The sequence below is a fragment of the Saccostrea cucullata genome, unplaced genomic scaffold, assembly GCF_032062105.1.
Source record: "Saccostrea cucullata isolate Sc308-1 unplaced genomic scaffold, CSIRO_AGI_Scuc_v1 ctg5363, whole genome shotgun sequence".
Classification (NCBI taxonomy): domain Eukaryota; kingdom Metazoa; phylum Mollusca; class Bivalvia; order Ostreida; family Ostreidae; genus Saccostrea; species Saccostrea cuccullata.
Window position 1 is genome coordinate 68,910 of NW_026939765.1, and position 13,005 is coordinate 81,914.

General features: G+C 32.7%; 1 long non-coding RNA gene across 1 annotated transcript; it reads left to right on the forward strand.

The window, feature by feature from the left end:
• Positions 1 to 2,043: 2,043 nt before the first annotated feature.
• Positions 2,044 to 3,290, forward strand: LOC134253897 (uncharacterized). The gene is made up of 3 exons (XR_009989202.1): positions 2,044 to 2,134; positions 2,878 to 2,964; positions 3,168 to 3,290. It is a non-coding gene; the product is annotated as an uncharacterized LOC134253897 (long non-coding RNA).
• The last annotated feature ends 9,715 nt before the right edge of the window (positions 3,291 to 13,005 follow it).

Here is a 13,005-nt window from a genome sequence, read left to right on the forward strand (position 1 = left end):
CGTCTGAAAGACGCGCGGGAACGTGATTTATTGAGAAAGGGGGAGGGGGTAATTTTCCGCTATTAAATCAAAACTGGTCGTACAAAAATTATACAAAAAATTATGAAGATTATTTTTACTACCAGCTACCTAAAGAAAGTTTTTTACCAAAATTAAACGACAGGTTTTTTCACAAAAAAATTTTGAATTTGAAAAATACGCAATTTTCAAGGCTTAGATAATTCATAGTTTTTCAGTTTAAGGTCTTTAAAAATTATTTTGATGATATGTTAATCAAAAAGATGACTATGTTTTTGTGTTGAATGGTTAAAGGAATAAGCCAATGAAATTTGACATTGATATCTAACCTAGCTTTTTTGAAAATCAAGGTTTAAGTAGTTCATTGATTAAAAATTTTCTCTCCTCGTAAACAACTAAAGGGGGGTAACTTTTGGAAGTTCCTGTCCAAAAACCACTCGAACGATTTTGTCCAAAATGTGCATACATACAGTAGATATAGTCATGTACTAAATATACAAAAATAACGAAAATTAAACGGCAGGAATTTTTTGGGGTAGGTGTGTTGTACATCCTTAAAACAGCGTCACGTTTTATCTTTGCTGAAAATGAAGTTGGATGAGTCCGACTTAAATTTAGGAATTTCATTGATACACATTCTTTAGTCTCCATAAACAGTCGAAAAACCAATTGGCATCCTATTGCGATCTTCTGAAGATTTATTAGTAAGTTACGGACAATATTCTCGCCATCATTCAACTGATAGAAAATCTCATATCGGCGGTCTACTGTGACAGCGTCTTTTGCTATTACATTAGGAGTCTGTCCGTATGTTTTGTACTTCCCAGGGACTCGATCAAAAAAAACTTCGCTAAGAAAACTCCTTTTTCATTTGTATACTTAAGATATGGTGTTATTTTTATAATCTTTTTTCTTCTATGGTCATTTCAAGTCTCTAAAGGTGTCATTACAACATCGAAATAAAACTGAACTGTTCTCCGGTGCGCCGTAACGTCATAAAACGTCGCCATTTTTCGTGTGTTGTGTTTACCACTTTCCCATTTCGAATGCTCGAGAAACTGCCAAAAATTAAGCAAATGCCTTAAAATTTTTACAAAGACTACAAAATTGATTGTGGAATTGAATTAGGATAATTTTAATCCAAATCTTATGTATTTAAAACTTTAATTTTGAATTCAAACTTGTGTATTCTTTAATAAAACCTTGGTTTTTTTTACCGTGCGCCGTAGGACAATACCTCGTGCACATTCAAGCATAATAAAATCTTTATTTTTGCCTATATTTTATCAGAAAAATTATCATGCACTTAAATATGATAAATATACATTTACTGAAAATTTCAGCTAATTACTTTTCGAGAAAAACGCTTTGTCCACGATTTTACGGGACAACCCTCGTATATGGTTCTTTAAGAGTCAAAATCAGCAAGCATCGAGCATTTAGTTAAAAAATGTGGAAAGTGGCATAGAAACAGATTTGGTTAAAACTCATATATAAATTTTCAGAACAAAGGGTATGATAGAAAAAGGCAAGCCAAAAATAATTTTTTGCATTGTTGCTATGGAAACCACGCGCCTTTCAAATAGCGTGTTTTGTACTTTATCATGACACTTGAATTTATGGTTAAACAAATACTTTTTTATTACTAGTCATTTAAAAAAGCTTTTTAAATTATTATTTTACATATATGAATATACTCTATTTTAACAACTGTTGATTATTGAAATTCTCTTCACCTTTTGATGAATAAAACTAGTTTTTTGAGGTTTATTTTTATTTAAAAAACAGCAAATTTGCAGTACTCTATAAGAAATCTACAACCACATTAAAGCTTATCAACATAAAATATTTATTAAACAGTATTTGTTCTAGAAGAATCAAGAAAAAAATCTGCAGGCAACTAAAGCATTTATATATGACAACTAATTTAAATCCATAATTTTCTGTCAATTTTGCTTCAAATTACCTCCCTTTGGTATAGCTCTCCAACATAGGAGGAATAAACGGTAGTTTGCTTACATTGTTTTCAATAACAATGTACAGAAGACTAGCAGAAAATTACAAACTTGGAGCAGTCTGAGCCTCCGTTTTGTCGTTTTCATGAGTCTTAATTACGGTGAGTGATTGAAATTTTTACAATTTGCCATTACAACAGTTACTGAAGAATGTATAGCATAAATTATCCATGCAGTAAAATATGTAACACTTGGCAAGTGTTTTTGCACATTTCAATTTTATTCTGATTGATTATATATGTTAGCATTTTAGATAATGCATGCTTTTCACATGAAAAATTATGAATTTATGAAAACCAACACTATTATGAAATGTTTGTAAAATGGAATGACCTTTGTTATGGCGTCCGTAAAAAAAGAAAAAGAAAAAGGGGCAGGGGGTTAACTCTGTACTTGATATATTTTAGTTTAGGAAAGGGGATTACCTTGGAAGTATTGTGATACAGACAAGTGTATTATGTACTGTTGTGGACTAGTGGTAACTGAATTGTATATATACCACAGTAAAATAATTAATTTAAAAAAAACTTTTTTAGCTGATGTCATCCAGTGTTTACTAATAAAAGAAAATTCATATTCAGCTAACATTTTCTCCGGTACCACTGAACTACTTTTTTTACTAGGTTCAAATAATAAGCATCATTAGATTTAAAACACGTAAATTTATGAAATGAATATCTATTCTTCATTTTTTCGGGGGGAGGGGGGGGGCTATTGGGAAGATTTAGAGTTTTGACAAAACCTAGAACCAATTGACCTTTATTGCAAGTTTTTAAATTTAAAGAATATTTAAAATCAATGCGGTCTCAACTTTGTGTTGTATACTAAGTACTTCTGTTTTTAGAATGAAATTCGGCACTTTGAAGCCAACCTCGGAAAGAAGCAGAAACAGAATTGGATGAGCTGATATAGAATTGGACAGGAAAAACATGTAAATAATACATTTAGTAAAAAAATTAACTTTTTAAAATGAAATGATAAACCATTGAGATTTCTTGGAATTTAATTGATTCCAATAAACACGCTTTGCATTCATCATCATTCCTCAAGCTCAACTAGAAATGGTTCTAAGTATACTATATGACGGCAAAGCTGTATAATATTATTACATTTTAATTTTATCACTTATTTTAGATTATGAGAATACATTATTACAGTACAGACCATTGATGCTGGAAGTGAGTGGATAGTGTTACCGGAGACTCAGGGATCCAGAAAAAAGATCCATAAATTGTACAGGGTATTCACGAAAAAGGATAAAATAAAATGTTCAATCTAACACTTGCAAGAACTCATTCAAAATCTTCATGCTAAAACAGAATGGGCAAAGATTTCACTATTCTTCTACCAATGACCTTGTACTTGTTCAAATGACCTTGGGTAAAGTTTTTGACACATCTCTAGATCACAAGCAATCTTAATATCAAGTATGAACTTTCAGTGGAACTTCATTGAAATGTTATGGACAAGGCAAAATTTTACATATGGATTGGTGAACAAGGTGATTCCTACCCCCCCCCCCCCTTTCCAAGTTTCGTTTATGAGGAATGTAAAATTCCTTTTGAAATTAAATATGCATTTATTTATCAACAATAGTAAAATTACGAGTATGCTTTGATCAGAACAAATATGACCAATATAATGGACACTGTACATGTATTCAAATTACCCCCGTCCCTTCAAAAAAGCTTATAAATGCCAGATTGTCACACATTTTAACCATTTGTAACTTTTTTCTACTAAAGTTGCCTGCAAATTTTATTGTATAGATATTACATATAGATAACCCCTAACAAGATCACATCATTCATTTTTCCAGCTGTGGTTGTAGATTTTGTGTATATAGTGATAAACATATGTAATTTTTTTTCAAAATTAATAAGCATTGACGCCATGTTCTCTTCCGGTTGTCATGGCAACAATATCACTACAGAAATTTTGTTTTTCCTATTTTTGGAAAATAAAGTAATTCCATCTTTTAACAAATAAAGTAATCAAAATACCTTATCTTATCACGTTCAGAAAACATATTCATAGAAAATTGTCTAAAAATCATTGATTTTCATGAGGATTTATGAACCCGTTGCTAAGGAAATGAATTTCCTTGGATACCAGTCCCTTCATACGTTCGAAAAAATTTTTAATTGTGTTTTAGCATTAGGTAGGACAAAATCTTTCATATACCAAAAGCTTTTGAAAAAATAAAATTTTGACTTTCCATTCAATGCTCGATGCTTGCTGATTTTGACTCTTAATATGAATAATTGTCAACGTTTTAAACTGATTATTCTTACTTTCTCCATTTTATATACTTGCAAGTATTGACATTATTATGTAATATTAAGATATATTGCAGTTAAATACAGGTAAGTTTTAGAAATTTATACTCAGTATCTCTATGTGCTTTTTTCGATTTGGTTATATATAAAAGTAAAGTGCACCTCAATAAACACTTTAAAAGGCTTCCAACTATTGCAGTAAATGCATTAGAAATCATTAGCATCATGCACAAAGAACCGTCCTCTCAATACCTAGCTATTATGTTTTTGTTGTCTTTTTCAAATGGAAATAAAAATCATCTGATCACCTCGTTCATATAAATCCCAGCTAAAACGAAGTCTGTGAATATAATTTAAATTATTTATACTTTGTCGCGCGGAAGTGTAAAATTCACTCAGTCGCGCGGTAGTGCATATTGTAAAGTGGGAGAAAATGATGTATATTCTATTAATTCTACTTCATGCGTTCTTCCTCAGAACTGGTAAGATTTTTTTAAAAATAACTTTCGTTTGGAGGTATACCTTGCTTCCAAACTGTTAAATGAATTCTGTAGAAGATTATGTCAGAAGGCGGGCCAAATATGAAAAAGAAGACCTTGACACTTTGTAAGAATGGATTTTATGTATTAGATAGATGTTGAATATGACTGAGGGGCAAAATAAGAAAATCACCTACCCTTCGGTCTTCGGCAATGCAGAAGTGAAACAAGAATTACTAGTAGATAGATTCATTGATTTAATTGTATTTTAGAGGAACAAGGGTTTTATTCTGTAAGTGGTAAGTATACCTATCCATAGCTTTCTTTCTAAGGAGGAAATTCTTCAAAACTTAAATAGATTAAATATTCTCAAAAATAAAAATAAAAATTTGATTTACCATATCTATACTGGATTCCAGGAACTCCACAAAATTCCATACAAATGAAGATACATTGTGGGCTGCAGTAAATGTTCTACCAAGCTCCTATCTTTACTATTATTCCTCACTAAGATATTTACAACTTCAGGAGTATTGCACAACATTATATTAGAAAAGTGGTGTGAATCAGATGTGGATACTGAAAAATTCAAATAAAATTTTAGAAAATCACAATTCTTCAGAAAAGCAATTACATCAAAAAGTGTGACTGTTCAACGCTTTATACAACCATTCTCCACGATAAATTGAAACCCAAACTTTTTTTCACTACAGACTGCTATTGCAATATTACAAAAACTCCTTCAATGGAACTCGTGAATGTTCTTTACCCTTTTATAAATAATCTATTTTATTATTCATATGCAGCAGGATTTATTAAAATTTCTTCGCATAGAGGATGAAAACACTTGTTGTGGCCTTTAACTCGACATTTTGATAAATTGAAGACACATTATCTTTTAACAACAGTTAATTTCATTCATATGGTGACTTCATGTACCTAAGTGAGCTTGAAATGAAAAATATATGTTCCACGTACAGAGTCTGGAGCATATATTTCATTTTTGGATATTTTACTAGAAAAGGACGTTAACAATAAGGATTTATGATGAACCTGATGACTTCAACTTTTCAATCGTCATCCTTTCTCCTTTTTTGTCGCAGTAAACCCTTATCACCTGTAAATTTCAGTGGTGTTTATGTATATCGGTTGATTTGATATGCAAGAGCTTTCTCTGGTATAAACAATTCAAAAAGGGGACAAGCTATCGACAAAACAAATAAATGAAACAAGGATATGAAAAGTCTCGTTTAAAGTCATAATTTTGCAAGTTTCAATGATCTTGTAAGCAAATACGACCTAACATAAAGTCAAATGTTGACTAAGGTTTTTCTTACCAATTGTTAGGCTATTATTTACACACCGAATTGTCTACGGATTTCCCCGTTTTTCTCGATCACGATGAGTGTGACCAGACCACAGGGGAGGCTCACTTCATCATGGAACCCATCTTTAATGGTTTTTGAGCTCCGTGTTTGCTCTCTGCTCCTGATCTGAGTTGTTTAAATGGACTTTGAACTTGAATCCTGTTCGTTGTCACCATATTTCCCTTTATTTTGTACTTTCCTTACCACTGAACCATTAGAGCTACAATTTGAATCTAAAAAATTGAAAACATGTGATAAATATAATCACTTGAATTTTTTTGTTATCATTCTCCTCCAAAATATCATAGGTTGAACAAACTAGTAACATGCACGACAAACCCTTGAGTATAGGTGTATGCATCCTTAAGTCCCACGAATGATTTTTTTGTTACGACAGACACTAGGAGAGTGATGATGGAAATAAAACTGGCTTTTCTGTAATAAAGAATTAAAACCTGGAAAAAAATTTTTTACAAAATACAAGACAATAGCATCATTCTGAGTTTAATTTATGGCATAATTTATTATGGAACCAAGCACTTGCGGTTCTCAATTTCAAATAAATTTTGTAACAGGCCCATTTACAAACTATTATCTATATCAGATCAACTTCTATAGCGGCAGTAATGCTGACAAATTTCCGTGGTAGAAGGAACTGTTTTTTAAAACTCCCTTTACAGCTGAAGGAGCGTGTGGAGCAGATGGGAGTGTGTCACTTTACTGTCCATCCGGGTCGTACTGTTGTTCTGACGGAATCTGCTGTAAAGATGGAACTGTTTGCGCGGTGACGTCATGTCTAAGTGTAATGTAAGGGTGTATATTTCACTGAAATTTCATAGGAGTCGTCTTATTATTCAATATAGCATCAATGAGTGTGATTTTTTATAATTAAAAGGTTACGTATTTTTGGTATTTCTGAATTCTTTGATTATATTAACCCCATAGAAAATTATTAAAATGCTGCAGAACCCTTTGGTTTTGGAGCAGGGAGGATTTTGGTACGTTCCTTTACCAAGCACGTCTGGTATTCGTTATACCCCGTATCGTTTCGATAACCTCATAGCACCTTATGGCATGTTAAATTACACCTGATTAAAATACAGATATGACGTATTGCAATATTGAAAAACAGTATTTAAGAAAAACCTTTGATGAAATTCAAAGCTGCATAAATGTTAATTTTTCTTCTTTTTTCACAAGGAATATGAACCTAATAATCTTTTTTTTAAATCTTCAATTGCAAGATTTAATTTTTGTTTTGTACATCAGAGATTCTGTCTGCAGTTGAAAATTAAAACATTTTAAAAGTACATATAAATGTAATTATGGTGCGTTTTTTTTCCAGGACATTAATTTTTATCATTATTGGTTGTATTACTGGCTTGGCATTCCTTATAAGCATCATAAATTGTCTATGTGAGTATATTTATGTTTTTAAACGTACATGTATATGGAAGTTTGTTTTAAATTCACAAAAAATCATTTCGGTGTCTTCACTTCAATACTTCTAGGTTGCAAAAATGAAGGTAGAGGCACAGTTCAACCTAATTAAAAGATGTTACAAAGGGCCAAAGAGAGGAAATTAAAGAATACACATTATTGTTGCACTATTTTATAGTATCACACAAGTACCCTGAAGTTGATATATGTATCAAAAAGATGCTTGGTTTTCTGATTGACAATATCTATGTGGTTTTGGGAGACTGAGTATTCCAACCATATAATTGGAATTCCCATGGTACCAATTGCACCCCTTTATCAGTAAACTTTTTTTGTATCCATATAAAGCAGAATTTATTCAAAGACTTCTACATGAGAAGCATGTAGATGAAAACACTTGCTGTGGCCTTCAACTCGACAGTTTGATATACTGATAAATAGTTACTATTGTCTGATGATACTGATGATAGTTGCTATTGTCTATTAGCAACTGAAAACAAAGCGTTATGATAAATTAACCTGATGAATTCAATGAACACCCCTTACTTACGTAGCAGCATACATGTGCCCTTATCACCTGCATATCGTGTTTATGTCTCTCAGTTGATTCGATATGCAAGAGTACGTATTCTCTACGTATGAAAAATTTCAAAAACGAAGCAAGCTATTGACAAACAAATTGCTAAAACAATGTTATCAACAGTCTTGTTTGAAGTCATCCTTTCGCAAGTTTTATAGTCAAAACAATGACCTTGTCAGCAATACAACCTAATACAATGCTGACTGATTTTTTTTCTTAACAATTGTTGGACCATGATTATTAACGCAATGCATTGTCTACGGAATTTCCCGTTATTTCCCGATCATGAGAAAGAGCACACGGCGGGTGTAACCGGGCGACAGGGGATGCTCACTCCTCACTCCTGGCACCTGATCCCATGTCCTTTTCCAACAACAATTAAGTCAGAGTCATTTTCTAAAAGTATTTATTTACGTAATTTTGTTATTTTCATTACTAAGGAGTTTGAGAGCTAGCGTAATTGTATTTAGTTGCAATAATGTAGTCATCTTCGATTTTTTTTAAGGGTTATAAACCCTCTGCTCACTCATATGAAATGCTGCTTTAACCTTAATGATTTTCCAAAAGAAATGTGTTTTATAAGTAAAATACAAACAATTATAGCATAGCTTGCGGGACAAAATTGGACAAAAAAGACACTTCACAGGCGCGTAGCCAGCATGGAAACGAAGTGTACGCAGAAAACGGTCGGGGGTCTGGGGGCCGCCCTGAGGCCCCCAGTGGGTCCAGGGCAAAGCCCTGGTGGGGGCCCAGGGGGCGAAGCCCCCGGAAGCTCCTGGATTTTACGAAATTTTTCAGTCATTTTCTCGCAAAAGAAATCACAATAATATCACTTTTCTCGAGCAAACACTTAGCTATAAGATATACTGCTTCCATTGATACTTCGGGAAGAGAAGGATAATTTATCAAATTAATTTACGCATATTGTGGTATTGGAAAAAAGTTTCCAAGTGTATCAAGATAAAACAGAGTAGCAATTTCAATATCGTTATCATTGGAGTTTAAATATTTCAAAATATAAACGGGGGGTGTTGTTGTCTTTTGATTACCTTCATATTTGATAGCTGAAACGATTCGAGAATGCTTCAATTATAATATATAATTCTTTAAATTGGTATATAACATCAGTAAAAGAAGCTATATTATTATTTATTTTGTTCACCATAATTTAAGTTGTTTAACGACATTTATTCATTACCTCTACGGAAATTAAAAATCTTGGATAGTCGTCCAAAACCTTTATAACTTTTTCTTTCGATCAAAGTCCCTTAGATCGCTTTCCTTATCAAATATTTGTCTGGATAATCGTGATTACGCGGATTAACATTTTGGTTTAACAATTTTTTTCCTCAAGAATGTTGAAAGATGTTTTTGGAATTGATTTTATAAAGGACTAAATTTGAATGTGCAGACATGCTGAAAAAAATTGAATCCAAACAATAAGACGCAAAATAATTTGAAACATGGGTAGTGCCTCTTTTTTCCCGAATAAAAATCTCTCTTTCTTTTTTCCTTCTTTTCTTTTATCCCTCTTTCTTTCTTTCTTTCTTTTTTTTTTGGAAAATGATGTGTACGCACTTGCGTACTTGCGTATAGGCAGCTACGCGCCTGCTTCAACTTGGCAAATCTATAAAGGAATGATAGGTATCCGCTCTATATAGATCCTTTATCTCATTGGCTGTCCCAAAATAAGATTTGTCAAGGTCAGTAAACATGGCGGATAAATTTAAGTTGTGACGTTGACATACACGAAAAATAACCGATATATGAATTGTTCTGTATATATTTTTTGATCAATTTATGTCTTAGATAACTACATTTTGTAAGTCCGGGTTAGACATGTTAATAAAATAGCCGTTTTCCGACAGTTTGAGCCGAAACCCGTGCGGGAGTGAATCGCTCCCGCAGCTGCACCATTACGAAGATCCTAAGGAGTTGTAGCCCTCTCCCAAAAAACAAGGGGGGGGGGGGGAGAGAGGGGGCTACATTGTTGCAGCTAAATTGTATTTTGTGCACACTGAGTTCATTGGTACTCAGAAAATTTTAATAGTTTCAAGTATTTATAATTTATTAGAGATTTCAAGATTAATATATGAGAAAGTGAATTTTTATGTTTCTGAACAAATTTTAAAATCTATCGTAAAATTAAATACTAGACCCTACGTTTTATATGCAGGACATTGCCCTACATTGCCATAATGACTGTACGCTAGAATATATGCTAAAAACCTTTGTTGTATGTATTCGTTTGTTTTGTCTTTATCATAATGTCATATTTTTGTTCAGCATGTTGTTGTGGACGTACTATTTTCTTTAATGTTTGTTTTGTTTGCATTTTTAAGTTTCGCTTCATTTACTTTGTTGAGAAATTGTATATCATTCATTATGTATTTTATCAAAGATTGATAATTATAAAACAGCATTCAGCAAGCACATTGTAAAGTAAAGTGATTCTTGGCTGTTCAAAGTTTACGGTATAAGTATTTCATTTTATTTTGTTATTAATTTGACTATTTTATTCACAGGGTTTTCATGTACCATTAAATGAATAAATCCTATCAACATTCCAAATTTAAAAGGACTCATTGCTCTTTACCGAATACCCGGTTACTATTACATCATAAACGATTCAAATGGAAAATAGGATAATAGTTTGAAATATAAATCGTTGGTTAGTTTTTCTGAAATTCAGAAATTATCATTATGTCTAATTATGGTGCACTTGCACTTTTTTCGTTAATAATTTTTTAACCCATAGAATAATATATTTTATGGGTTAAAAATTATTACCGAATCAAGTACCTGTGTTTAAACCCATCTCTAAGGGTCGAAATTTACTTTTCAACCGGTCTTTTTTCCTCAGGTAAGTTTGGTGTGGGAGATGTGGTTTTATACACTGTACCATATAACTTAGAAAACAATATCATTACAATCCCCATGCTCGGAGCACAGGTACTTGTGGACAGGAACCCCCCCCCCCCGATATTCAACCCCGGGGCTTATTTGACATTTTTTCACAATTTATATTTATTACACTTATTCAACATGTTTGCAATTGGAATAAATCGTCAAAACCCCAAAATTATGAAATAATCGCCCCACAAAAAAAAATCCCACTATACTTCTCCCTTATAATGTATAGTGGGGTATTTTTTGTGGAGCGATTATTTTGGGGTTTGATGATTTATTCCTATTTGCAAACATGGGGGGGGGGGGGTCCTGTCCACAAGTACCTGTGGCTCGGAGTGCCAGGGGTCCTGAGTCAACACGTACACTGCCGTTGCGAGGATGCAATTTCCCTTCCTTAAAAAAAATTTATTAAATTTGAAATAACAGTGTATCTACCAGGTTTGTTTATTTAGTTATACATGTAACTAGGTACCCTGACAAAGGATCACTTCATTATAAATAGGGATCTGACCTATAGGACCGGGCTTGGTTTTATTCTCTACAAAAAGCTTGTCGATTTCCGTTCTGATTAATGACATTAGGTTGAATACATATAACAATTTGTTTTTCCTAAATCTTTATTTCAGTGAGTAGAGATAGGAGGAACCCTTTAATTGATTTTCTGATTTTGTTATCTCCAAATGTAATAATTGGTATTTTTCTTTACTTCTCATTGTGCATAATGGCAATGTCTACTGTCTCTGAAATTCTATTCTTTGTGTCTAATCCATTTATCCATGGATATAATAAAACATGCCATGAATGTGTGCAAATTATCAAGGCCTAAATGAAATCCAAGGGAGTGCATTTACTGAAATATGTAGCCAAAATCAATGTGATTAAATTCTAAGGGATATATACAATTGAAATTCATCGCATCTCAATGCTGCCAAGAATACCCGTATTGAGTAACACACAGTGAGTTATTCTTGTCCTCGCAGAAAGTGTGCTTATACTGAGGTTCGTTCCACCTGACTGACAACTGTACATTGGATTGTTACGATTTGATATCTCTTTAGTGTTAGTTTCTTATATCAACAATGGGCATGCATAAGGGATAGAAAATTGACGGAAAAATACACAAGTCTATAAAAAAAATTAAAATAGTCTTTGAAAGGGCGAAATTTAAAACTTTATAAGTGTTGTACCAGGTGGATTCGAACCCCCGACGTTAAAAAGAGAGTATCCAAGGTATAAAAGTCAGCGCATATATCAACTGAGCTAGTCTGACTATGAAAATGACTGGCATAAATTTAAAGCAGATTATGAAAATCTGGTTTCCTTATTTTTTGTGCGTTTTTTGTGAATTTCGACCCCAGGGCAGGGGTGCCCCTAAAAAAATCTTATCTTAAATTATTCCTTACATCCTAACCTATCAAAATATTACAATTTTATTTAGAGGCAGGCCTGCCCTGATGGACTTCAAGGCCAAAATTCATGCAAAAATCAACGCTTTAAAGGACAAAATGGTGTTTCGATCAACTTTGGAGGTTTATTGTAAAGTTGTAAATAACAAATTTTAGGTATAAAATACAAATTTAAAAAATTTAGACATATATACGGTAGATAACAACAAATAAAGATTGATTTTTAAATGTCACTTTTTCCGGGAAATTGATCTCTCCCATAGTTCAATTCTTTTGTTAAAGCGAATACATCCTTTGATGATTTTTTAAGCGTAACGTTCTCTTTCCCTAAATATCCGGGATTTTCTTGATTAACGTTGTCGGTTTTCTCTACACATTTTACTTCCGGAGAAAATGACAGTTGGTCGCAAGTCAAGCTAGCGGCCAATAAGCTAGCGGCCAATAACAAAAATATTTATCGACTATATTTAAGTGTTTATCGAACTCGATGTAAAAACACAGATTTATTAAT